Raw genomic sequence first — 11,837 nt, forward strand, 5'->3', positions numbered from 1 at the left:
GTCACCATAGTGGAGGGCTCTGAAAAAATATCGAAAACCTGGAGTTGTTTAACGCGCTCTCACATCGCACGACACACAGGCGTTTTTGCTCTTCGCGTGCATCGATTCCGCGATTTCATGCTGGGCAGCCGAGAACTGCTGTCACTGAGGTGGTGGCGAAAAGTAGGCGCTAGGCGGATCAACGATCGGTGGTTATTCCTGTTGAGCGCTGCGTTCCAAACTAGTCTTGGCAAAGTGCCCTCTCAGGAGAAAAAAAATAACTGCTGAAGTACTATACCTGTGTGGGAGGTATGATCCGATACGAAGTGCGTTTACATAATAAAACAGGAAATCTTTCGTTGAGAGAAGCCTCTGTCACGTCTCCAACCGAAACTTTTGAAATTTGCAACCCAACGTTCCGAAGCCAGGTCGGTTCCTTCTAAAGGTGAGGCTGCGAGTTTGGGCACGTGTCAGAGCTTACTATACGTTATCAAACCCAGCCAGTCAGGCAATTCTGTCGAAATGTTTAAGAGAAGCCGACACCTCAAACGTGGTTGTTATAAGTTCAGGAACACGTGCAGATATAGTGATTCGTCGGTCTTTGACAGTGGCAAATAAAAGGCTGCTACTAGCCCGACGCATGCTCATTTAACCACGCATCGGGAATACGTCCCGTACCACCCGGACCCGTTTGTGATGGAGATATACGCCTTACGTGATGCTATGGAGGCTATAAATAACTTGGTGTGTATAAGTGAAGTCCATATTTGCGTAAACCCGTTAGCGACTATTAAACAACTTAAAGAAGTTACAAAAAACAACCATCACTGTAGAGGTACACGCTCTCAATAAGCAAAAAATGAAACGCTTCAGAATGCATTTCGAAGAGGAGTACATGTTCCCAGATTCGGCCGTGTATTCTTGACCCCTTCGTCATTAGTTAACGAGGTTAAGTCCCTTGAAAACGAATAAGGGCTTGGGCGGAGGTCACCCCGTCGGTGACTTGGCGATGGGGCTCTCAACAAGATGCAGATATACATGCCCAAAATGCTCCAAGCCGTCCGCTGGCGCCGATGTTCGCCACATGCTGTGGACGTGTCCCGGAACAAAGGCTTCACGAAGACAACAGCAAGAAAAGAACTTCGCCTTGTGGCTGACGGAAGAGCCGGAGTGTGAACAAAAATAACGTCCACGAATTCTACAGCATATACTCAGAGCCAGATTCCACATGTTATGCCTCTGGGCAATTCGTGGAAATAATAATAATAATAATAAAGAAAGTGTGTTTCAATCGAGACGAGCACGTGCAGAGGATCCAAAGAGGAGGGTGTCACTGAAGCAGGCGCTGAAGTCATATTTAATGGAAACTAACCATTTTGACAGATTTGCCTGTCAGGGTGGGTTTGAAGACTTATAATAAACTGCACATCTCCAACCAAAAATTTTAGTTTTAACCCAACGTTTAGAAGCCGACTCGGCTCCTTCATCAGGGGTGACTGAGGGCAGTAGCTAGCGTCTTTTAAGTATGGAGGGGAGGGGGGTCAAAGGAACGACAGCTGTGATGCGAAAGGCGTGAGGAAGGGGAGGGGGTTAAGGCTGTTAGTCAAGTCATAATTGTACTCACAGCCACATTCTAAGTGTTATGCCACAACACAATTCGTGGAAATAATCATAACAAAAAGAAAGTGTGTTGCAATCGAGACGACCACGTGCAGAGGGTTGGAAGAGGAGGGTCTCACAGAAGCAGGCGCTGAAGTCATAATTATACTCACAGCCACATTCCACATGTTATGCCACATGGCAATTCATGGAAATAATAATAATAATAAAAAAAGAAAGTGTGTTGCAATTGTGACAACCACGTGCAGAGGATCCGAAGAGAAGGGTGTCAATGAAGCAGGCGCTAAGTGATAATTATACTCACAGCCAAATTCCTCTTGTTATGCCACATGGCAATTCGTGGAACACGCACGTTGTGCGCGTGTTCCCAGTACTTGCCTTTCACAAAGCAAGGTACTTTTTTATTTATAGACGCCCCGTGGGGCCAGAATATATCGCCGGACATAAAATTGGCATGCAACAGTATCACCTGTCGCGGTGGCTCAGTGGTTAGGGCGCTCGGCTAATGAACAGGAGTACACGGGTTCGAACCCGACCGCGGCGGCAGCGTTTCGATGGAGTCGAAACGCGCAAGGCGCTTGTGTACTGTGCGATGTCAGTGCACGTTAAAGATCCCCGCGTGGTCGAGATCAGCCTCTACAGCACCTATTTCTTCTCTCACTGCCTCCTTTATCTATTTCCTTATGGCGCGGTTCATCAGGTGTCTGCCGAGGTGTGATACAGATACTGTGCCATTTGCTTTCCCCAACAACCAATTTTCATTTGTTTTTCAAATTCGCCCATTGGCTGGAAGGAAGTGACGTCACTTACGGTAAATTAAGGAATCAACAGATGCTAATGTTGCCACATAGCCAGCACATGAGAGATCTGGATGTCGCTGAATTTTCTTTTTTGTCGCGGTTGGTACAGTATACATTCACATGCCATACAACTGAAAAGGAATAGATCACCCTAAAGCGTCCCCCGCGGCAAGTGAAAAATTTTGCACAGGAAAACTGCCTTGGACACCATTATTTCGGCGAAAAATGTCCAAATGAATGCATTATGTACATATGATACCCCTCCCCCGCTCTTTCTTGTTCCCAATCCTGCCGCCCATAATCGCCCTCGTAATGTGAAATAAGCACGCAATGATTTAAACGCAATCAGTATCGTTTGATTCATTAGTGAATGAAAGCAAACGCGGACGGGGGGGGGGGGGGGGGACTGGGCGATATTCTTTTATGTTAATTTCGGGTAGAAATCCAGTTATTCAGAAAAGAGTTCCACATTTCGGGTTCTTTTTTGCAAGAAAATAGATTTTACCATAAGTGTTGATATACTACAGCGCTTGATACAATGATGCCAAACGATACGCCTGGTCAGTTCCTGTGTTTTGGCATCTCCCTTCCAGAACGTACTCTACGAACTTAATCTTCATATTAAGCCATGCAATTTCACAGACAAAAAAGACGCTTTTACTTGGTTCAGCCGGTTTGAACCAAGGCTACTTTTTAAGATGAGCAGCTGCCTGACAAATTTTCTCCGGACCAAGCAAAATATATAATCTAATATGCGTACAGTGTTTCCAGCTTGGTGCAGGAAAACGTGTGTTCTCTAAAAGGGCTTTTGTCGGGTAGGAATCGGGTTGAACCCGATTTTTAAAAAGTCTATTTGGGAGGGGCAAGAAGGGGGGTATAATCGGGCTTTACCCGAAAACAGAGCACCCTATATATATTTATAGCCACGTGTCGGCGACTACAGTAGTACGGAAGACGGACGATGGAACCGGCACGCACTGCGAGAAGCCTATGCACGCGGCAGTGGTCAGAACCAGAACGGGCGAGGCTCTCGGCAGCTCCCGACATTAGAGCATCACACACTTGGTTACTGGCCTTGATCTATCTGAAAGCTCTGCCCTCAAATTCCAAAATGGCTGGTCGACGGTGCGCAGAGAGGGACTGCAACCCTTTTGGGCCCTAGGAAGGCAGCTCGGCGCAGACGAGGAGAAGTCTTGTTCAGTGCGCATCATCATCTTAACTGCGTCCACTGTAGGACACAGGAAACTCAGACTGACCTTAAGTCAGTTAACGCTGCATGTGTTGGACTTGACCTTGTTCTGAATTCGTATCAATTTTTTTCAAGGGATAAATGTGCGCGGGCGATAGCCAGATAGCCCGATACACACAGAGAACAGATACCGTTAAAGCCGTGATAAAGAGTGCGGCAGCGATAAACGGATTATCTCCCATCTGTTTTCACCTGTCTGGCGCGTGCTGCGATTAATGGCGGATTATGCCTGCGATCGGGTAAGCAGGGGTTTTATCAGCATGCTTCCGCAAAGCAGGCAACGTTTGCGTAGAAGCAAGACGGACGCAACGACTTCAACAAAGGCTTAAAACTTTCTACTTAGTTTTCATTGCTTGGCCTGCTCTACTCAAACGCTCTGCCCAAGGCTCTACAAGAGGCTAACAGTCGCAATAAGGTTGAAAAAAAGGCCGTCGATGCTAAAAGGAGGTCGCAACAACAAAGAAAAAACAATGGAAGCGAGATTGTAGTTGCTCTGCTGCGCATTGAGTGGACTCAGATTTAGGTGTGGAGAGCGCGAAAGCTTCGACGTACGATGCAACGCGGAACAAGCGAGCAAACATAAAAAAAATGCAAAGATGGTCACTCACGTACCACACGTAAGAAGTATTCCAGGGCTCCTCTTGAGAGGCAGTCGTGTAGCTTTTCTCAAGGCTGGCTGTAACCGAGGTGAAGATGTCCAGGGCTTGCACTCCTGAACGACGTACGACCACGTGCTTTAGGCCGGCAGTGAGCTCGGCACCACGTTGAAGAGAAAACTGCCGTGGCTCTTCCAGGCGACCAGGGGTGGATATTGGGGGAGCTCTTGAATGGGGAGGCGAGTGCGGAGTGAGAGGAGGCGCTTTTGTTTGCTTGTACAATGCAGTGCTTCAAAATTCTTCATGGGAAAATGCAGGCGCTATGCTACATTCCTAGAAAAGCTTTCTCCCTGGGGTGGAGGTCGTCGCCTCCTGCACTTTCCTTGGAAAAGTTGAACTGCTCGCGCCTAAGAAAAGGAGGGGAAATCTGCAGATGTTTGTCAAGTTGCGATGCCGATACAAATTAGTTGGACGGTTGGACCCATCGACGAAACCGGCCCACCTGCCAATACAGGGCCTCCCACTTGGAAAAACGCGTGGCTGTAAGTCGCGGGGAAGGCACGTGAGAGCATGGGCTGAATGCGAGATTGCTATTCGCGAGCAATAAGAATGGGTTGATAAAATATTTTAACGAGTGATAACAATGAAGAAGAGACCGCAGTGAGAATATAATAAACGCAATTTTATAAGCTGCTTTATTTGTGCTATATAGTTCCTTCACCATCGTCAGAGCTCGCCACTGATCACCTAAAGTTTTGTGTCATATCTAAGCAGGCTCAGAAATAGATACACTACTGACCACCGAAAAGGGATCAATAGTAGAAGGCACTGGGCCAGCAGCTGCAGCGACCACTTTTGCCAATGACCATTCATTCATCATTCATTACCGCATTTTTTTGAAAATATAATTGGTAGTAATGCTACACCCCATAGGCTTGCACCTTGCCATTAGAGAAGGAAGCAAGTAATGACAGATTGAAGATTTAACCGATCAAAAATTACTCGAGGAATGTTCAGCTGTTTATAGCGCCAGGCGTTAGTTTTTTCTTATTGGCGGATGGATTTGGATCCTGTCATATTCAAACGACAGTTAGGAATGCCCTTTCGCCTGAAATGATCTCCCTGCATTAATCTCTGATTGCTGGAAAAATGATGGCGGATGTTGACGAAACCAAAGCGCGATGCATTGAGTATAACCCCATCGTCGCACGCGAACGAGTTTTTTCTGCATGTCAAGGAGCAGCCAAAATATGCGATTGCGAGCATTGTCGGCATATCGCCTGGGACACCGAATCGCAGTCACCCGCTGCTTAATGCAAAACTGCACACTGATAAGTTCTAAAGTTGGTGTGGAGACATGATGTCCACAGCAGTGCTTGTCTCTCAGATTGGATGTAGCTGCAGTAATTTGTCAGCGTGCACAGTCAACACCACCTAGACATTTAAGGCCTCTCCACGATTTCTCCTCCGACGCGTGACGTCACCGCACTACGACGCGGGAGCAGCCACCGCCGACCGCTGCGGCAGCACATCCTGGCGGCCGCTGCCGCCGTTCTCCTCCCGCGCTGTTTCAAATTGTTGAAGTGCGGAGTACTCCGAGGCGTATTTGCGTATAGCAAATTGAAGATAATGAATTTCACCGTTTTAAAAGACATGAAAGATATCTGGTTCAATGTAACAATCTTCGTTCGCATTTCTGGAAACTGTTCAATCTTTTAAAAGCTTACTTTGTGCAGTTTTTCTAGTAAATTGATGAAAGCAATCATTTGAAAGGAGACATCGCGATTGCTGTAAATATCACTACCGTCGTGTTTGAACATGTGCTGCACGTGTCGTGAGTTACATGCTGTTCCTCCGCCGTTCTTTCTTTCTGTGTCATTTGCTGAAGCTTCCTTGCGGGCTGTGAATACTCGAAGTGCAATCCTGGGAAACGTCTGTGAGTGCTGTGCGCGTGTGACAGTTCCTGAGCCATTTGTTAAAATGCCAGGACACTGTTGTGTTCCCGGCTGCCGCGGGAATTACGATGGAGAAAAGACTGTGCGCGTCTTCACTTTCCCAGCTGATGCTGACAGATGGAGGCAATGGTTGAAAGCCATTACACGTGCTGATTTCGAACCCGGAAAGCGCTCAGTGGTAAGTCGAAAAAGCGTGATATTTATTCCGCGACGTAGCTGTGTGCACATAATGCGCTAAAACATGGCCTAGTGGGCGAGCTGGAAATATTCTAAATTTGAAATATTTCACTGCGCTAATTGCTATTGCACCCATGGAATTAGCCATCTTAAATATGCTAACCTTATCTGCGCTGGGCTTTGCAGGTCTGCGAGCGGCACTTTAAAGAATCAGACATTCGGACTTCTTCTAAGTATGTGAACTCAAAAACGGGCAAAGTCGTCGAGGCAAAATTGAAGATCGCTCGTCTCAGCTCCGACGCCATTCCCAGTGTATTCCCGAACTGTCCCGCGTACCTTTCTGCGCCCGCCGCTACGTCCCGAGAAGCACCGACTGAAAAGAGAATGCGCCTTGAAGCAGCTTCTTTACGAGATGCCATCGCCATGTCACTCCAGACACACGAGGAGGAAGAAGCAAAGAACAAGATTGACACTTTCCAAGTTCTACTGGAGTGCCTTCCTCAAATCAAGCTTTCTGATTTTTGGAATGTTATTTCTTGACCTGCCTGCGTCCTTTTTCTCATTCTTGCTGTTGATGACGTCCCTCGTGTTTTGTCGTCAGTCACGGTCTTAGAGAACCTCACGGTGAAAGTTCATTACCGAAATGTGCAGCTGACTACAATTGATGGCATAGATACCATCCATCACAGAGTACATGATATCCGTTGCTTGATAGGTCTGCTGGATGCTGTAGAGTCGTTTCACAGAAAATTGTTGTCTAAGCATGAAGAAAAAATTGATGGTTTGCTTAAGTTGGCACTTTTCCTGCTTGAAGATGCCTTAAATTGGGAACTGGCAGATGTTGAACAACCCAATGCAGTTAGTTTTTTGAAAGAGCAAGTTTCTCTTCTTCTTGTCAAGCATAGCAGGTCATCCCGGTGTTCTGCAGAGTTGCTGGTATTCTCAAGCATTTTATTTACAGTTTCTCCGCATGCTTATAGGTTCCTTCACAGTTCCGGAAACCTTAGATTACCCCATCAATCTACAATACGTCGTATATGTAACTCCTACAGCAGAAGCCCGGCAGCTGAACAGCAAGGCACTTCTTTCCTATCGTATGCAAAGAAGCTTGTCGCAGCAATGACGGAGCATGAAAAAATTGTTGTACTCATGATGAACGAAATTCACCTGCAGCCGTATTTTGATTATAAGGGAGGAGTAATTGTTGGTGCGGCTACAAATAGCTCTAATGCAGCAAAAACAGCCCATGTTTTTATGATGCAAAGCTTGCTTTCGCGTCAGAAGAATGTTGTGCACATACTGCCGGTAGAGCGCATCAACGCACAGCAGCTTCACACTCTTATGCATAGCATCATTACTCAGCTAGAGCATGTTGGGTTGCGTATAATCGCAGTCATAGCTGACAATAACTCAATCAACCGAAAAACAATGTCACTTTTTTGGGCCCCCTGCAAACTTCAGAGTGTGTATCCACACCCTGCAGACTCTAAACGTCCTCTCTTTTTTCTGATTGATCCTGTACACTTTATAAAATGCGTCAGGAATAACTGGATCAATCAGAGAAATGCTGGAACATGCATGTTCTTTCCTAGCCCCACAGGACCTAATATAAAGCCACCTATACCTACAGCTTCATTTAAAACACTTCGAGAACTTCACTCGAAAGAACAGGGTCAGCTGATTAAATCAGCACCAACACTTTCGTCTAAATCTCTGAACCCATCGAATATTGAGCGACAGAATGTCAAGCTTGCGCTAAGGATTTTCAGCCCGTCTACGGCAGCAGCTCTGTGAGCATGTGGGCACAGACTTGAGCTAGATCATGTGTCTGGTACTGCGCTGTTCCTTGAAACAATAACAAAGTGGGGGAACATTGTAAATGTAACGCCATGCAACAAAGGTACTCGACTTCGTGATGAGCTGCAGTCACCGATTACATCAGCGTCAAGTCCACAGATCCAGTTTCTGTTAAGTATAGTGGAGTGGCTAGATCTGTGGCAGTCTCTCAAATATGACACAGGCATACTTACAAGAGAGACTCACAGTGCGCTCCGACTCACGACAGACACCTTGGTAAAGGTGACTAGGTATTGCCTAGATGAAATGAACTTCGAGTATGTACTTTTAGGAAAGTTTCAGACTGATTGCTTGGAAGAGAGGTTTGGCAAATACCGCCAACTCTCCGGTGCGCATTACCACATTTCCATAAGACAAGTCTGTGAGTCGGAGCGAAAGCTTCGTCTGCAGAACATTCTGGAGCTCCCAGAGTTTGAGGCTGCAACAGATGCGGTGGCAGTAAAAGATGCAGTACTTGAAGCGTTTGACATTGAGGTAACGGGCGACGATTATGCGAAGGCGCCAAATCTCCCAGCAACCACTTACGTTGCTGGCTATTGTGCCCACGCTGCGTTCAAAAAGCTGTCATGCATGACTTGCAAAGAAAATTTAATGCTAGAAGATGAAATTGAAGTAGAAGGTGGGGAGTTAGTCAAGGCCATGACTCGTGGTAGTCTCAAGTTTCCACAGCCTGCCATAGTAAATGCTGTTCTTACTGCTGAGATAGTTCTTGACAAACTGAGAAGCGAACAGCATGCGACACAGTTTCATGCACTACCAAATCAAAAGGAGGCTCTCTTGGCACTCACACATGATGTGTTAAACGACGGCATTGACTTTGATGTGTGTGAGAATGGGCGTACTCCACAGTTGGTAATGCACTATGTCCTAAGTGCAGCAGCAAACACGCTTCTAAATAACCTTTGTAAAAGAAAAAATGATCAACTTATAGTTGAAAAGGCTGCAAAAGAAAAAGAGAGAAAATTGAAGACATTGAAGAATTGACTACTTTGTGTGCTTGTGACTGTTTTTGTTAGTTTTTTTTAAAGTTTCGAAACCAGTTTTTGCGTTGTATTATTATATATTCTGCATATTTTCTTTTGTTTGCTTTCTGTTTACAGCTTTTCTGTTGTTGGCTTCACTTACTGCATTTTATGATTCAGTGCTGTAACTGTTTCCTTACTTCCTACTCCTACTGATCGTGTTTCTCATCTGAAAATAAAATACGACTTGTGAAAGTCCTCTGCGTTGTTCATTTTCAATAAAAAAATATTACGAACGTATCTTCACACATGCACGCTTTGATATAAAGTCAGTAAAAGTCTGCTAAATTGTAACTGCTTATACTTTCAAAGAAACAAGAGCAAAAAAAACATTCGGTTAGGGTGTGGGCAAGCAAAACACGATTTAAAAAAAAGTAATTTTCTTTTCGAGAGACATAATCAGCACTTTGAAATGCGCGAAATGCGTGCGAGCGCGGAAGCCGAACCTACTGGGCCGTCGCAGTGCGGTGACGTCACGCAAACGTGGAGAGGCCTTAAAAAGTCTAGGTGGTGTTGGCACAGTCCGTCACCACATCTTGGCTAAGATAATGTCATGTTGGCTTCCCGCAAACGGCATTAATTCAATGCAGGGTATCAAAGACGGGATAGCTTCGAGACTCAGAAATTACGTCATGACACGCTGATCTAACGGTGCGTTCATGTAGTCCGCCATTTTGTGAGTCCAGCTGTTTAGGGAGGCGTTCGCATGAAACGACGTCGTCAAGACGTGACCAGGTTGCATGCCGTTCTTGACGTACTTAAATGGGCCACATAACCAAATAAGCCATTCACACGTGGCCACAGGGACCAAAGCATGCGGTGGCAAAGAATGCCCTTGTACCGCATCGTCTTCGCCTTAAGATGTGCCTGATGCCCCATCAGATGTTGAGGTCCACTATTCAAGTTCACACACAGGTATTTCGCCTCTTCAGATGGATGAATGGATGGAAGGTAGGAGCGTTCCCTTTGAAACAGGGCAGTGGCAGTTGCCACCATGGACGACTTTTTTCCTTATTTTTGCTTAAGTGTTGTAAATTGTTTTTAACATTCGCCATTGTCTTAAATACATTTACCTACAGTTCTATCCTTATTTCACCTCTCTGCATTTGAACCACCAATCTTTCAATCGCTTTTCGCTAACTTGCGCCGCAGATTTATTTACATGACTGTTGTTATCTCTAAACCCTTGGGCCCTAGGAAGAGTGGCTATGCCTTCATCGACATCCGGATGGATACCTTAACATTTTAGTACGAGGTGTTAAATTGTTTCTACCGATTTACCACCCACAGCATCTGTGTCATCTTCTTCGTTAAATTTGTTTTTGTAGCCCGTTTTAAGACGTCCTGACCTAGCTTCAAAGAGTAGCGCGCTTCCTCGAGTTATCGTAGGACGCTTCCTTCCTGATCTGCCTTTTCCAGTATCGCTATAGTTATACACTCTGCTTCTTTTCCATTGAATTAATCCAATTTTTACCTTCCGCGTTTTTAACCTGTCGTTTAATGCTCTTTCTTTCTCCGTCCTCGTGTCCGGTATGCAATTACCCATGCTTCCCAGTTCTTTTCTGCCGTTTTGAGTCAATACCCTTTCTGTATAAGTATTTAAATACCTTAGCTTCGAACCTGTTTTCGTCGAATTTCCTCAGGCGTTCTTCATATACAACAGTTAAGTTAGAAGCCCACGGCGCCGATGGGTCACCCCCCCCCCCCCCCCTCACGCACCTGTTCCCAGGGGCGGTCATGCCCGGGGGAAATAGAGGAATGTATGTCGAGGCGACGCCGCTTAGGGTGCCTCGTTGCCAGTTACGGAGCTAATCCTTTTCTGTTCCTGCGCCGAGTCAGCCTTGTCCCGCTGAAGACATTCCTTGGCTCTCAACGCAGACTGAAAATCTGATGTGTGACATTCGATGGAATGCACGTGTAGCGGGCTGTGCACGAGGAGTCACGCGTCGTGCACGTTTCAGGAGAAGCGGGGTCCACTGGGCTCCAACCTGTAAGCCCTGGGCTCCGCCCACTTGTACATACGATGCAATTGCTTTGCTATTGGTTCAAATCGGGCGAGAGCTGGTTTACTAAAGTTCCGCCCAATTATCGAAGATGTTAAAACCCGTGGGAAACAACGACTTAGAACGAGCGCGCCGAGTCTCAAGCTCGGCCGTTTTTAACAGCCTTTTTTATCAGCCTTTTTTAAACTGCCCTTTTTAAACTGCCTTTTGCTCATATGCCTTTTTTATCAATCCCGTCTTTAATAAATAAGTTTTTTCTTAAGAAGTTGGAATTGCTGCCCTAACGGGCAACGTGTCGCCGGACGAACGGACGAAGACCCGAAGCGCTCTTCGTACCGCTAACCGCCGTATATTCGATCACCGACCAGCGTGCCATCATCATTCACCGCTCGCGAGGAGTAACCGACTAGCCCAATCCGGCCATCCCATCAGTAGGATGGCAAAGAAGTTTAACTACAACCTTAGTCCGTAATGTTCCGGGACTGAGTCCATTAAAAAAAATTCGTTTCACATTGAAATCATTTGTGCCGAAACCCTTCGAAATAGTCTTCATTGCAATCTATACACAGCTTCCAACGC

At 46.0% G+C, this 11,837-nt stretch overlaps 1 pseudogene; it reads left to right on the plus strand.

Moving 5' to 3' along the window:
- Positions 1 to 6,190: 6,190 nt before the first annotated feature.
- LOC144107027 (uncharacterized) lies at positions 6,191 to 9,217 on the plus strand (annotated as a pseudogene).
- Positions 9,218 to 11,837: the final 2,620 nt, after the last annotated feature.

Source organism: Amblyomma americanum, chromosome 1, assembly GCF_052857255.1.
Source record: "Amblyomma americanum isolate KBUSLIRL-KWMA chromosome 1, ASM5285725v1, whole genome shotgun sequence".
NCBI classification, from domain to species: Eukaryota; Metazoa; Arthropoda; class Arachnida; order Ixodida; family Ixodidae; genus Amblyomma; species Amblyomma americanum.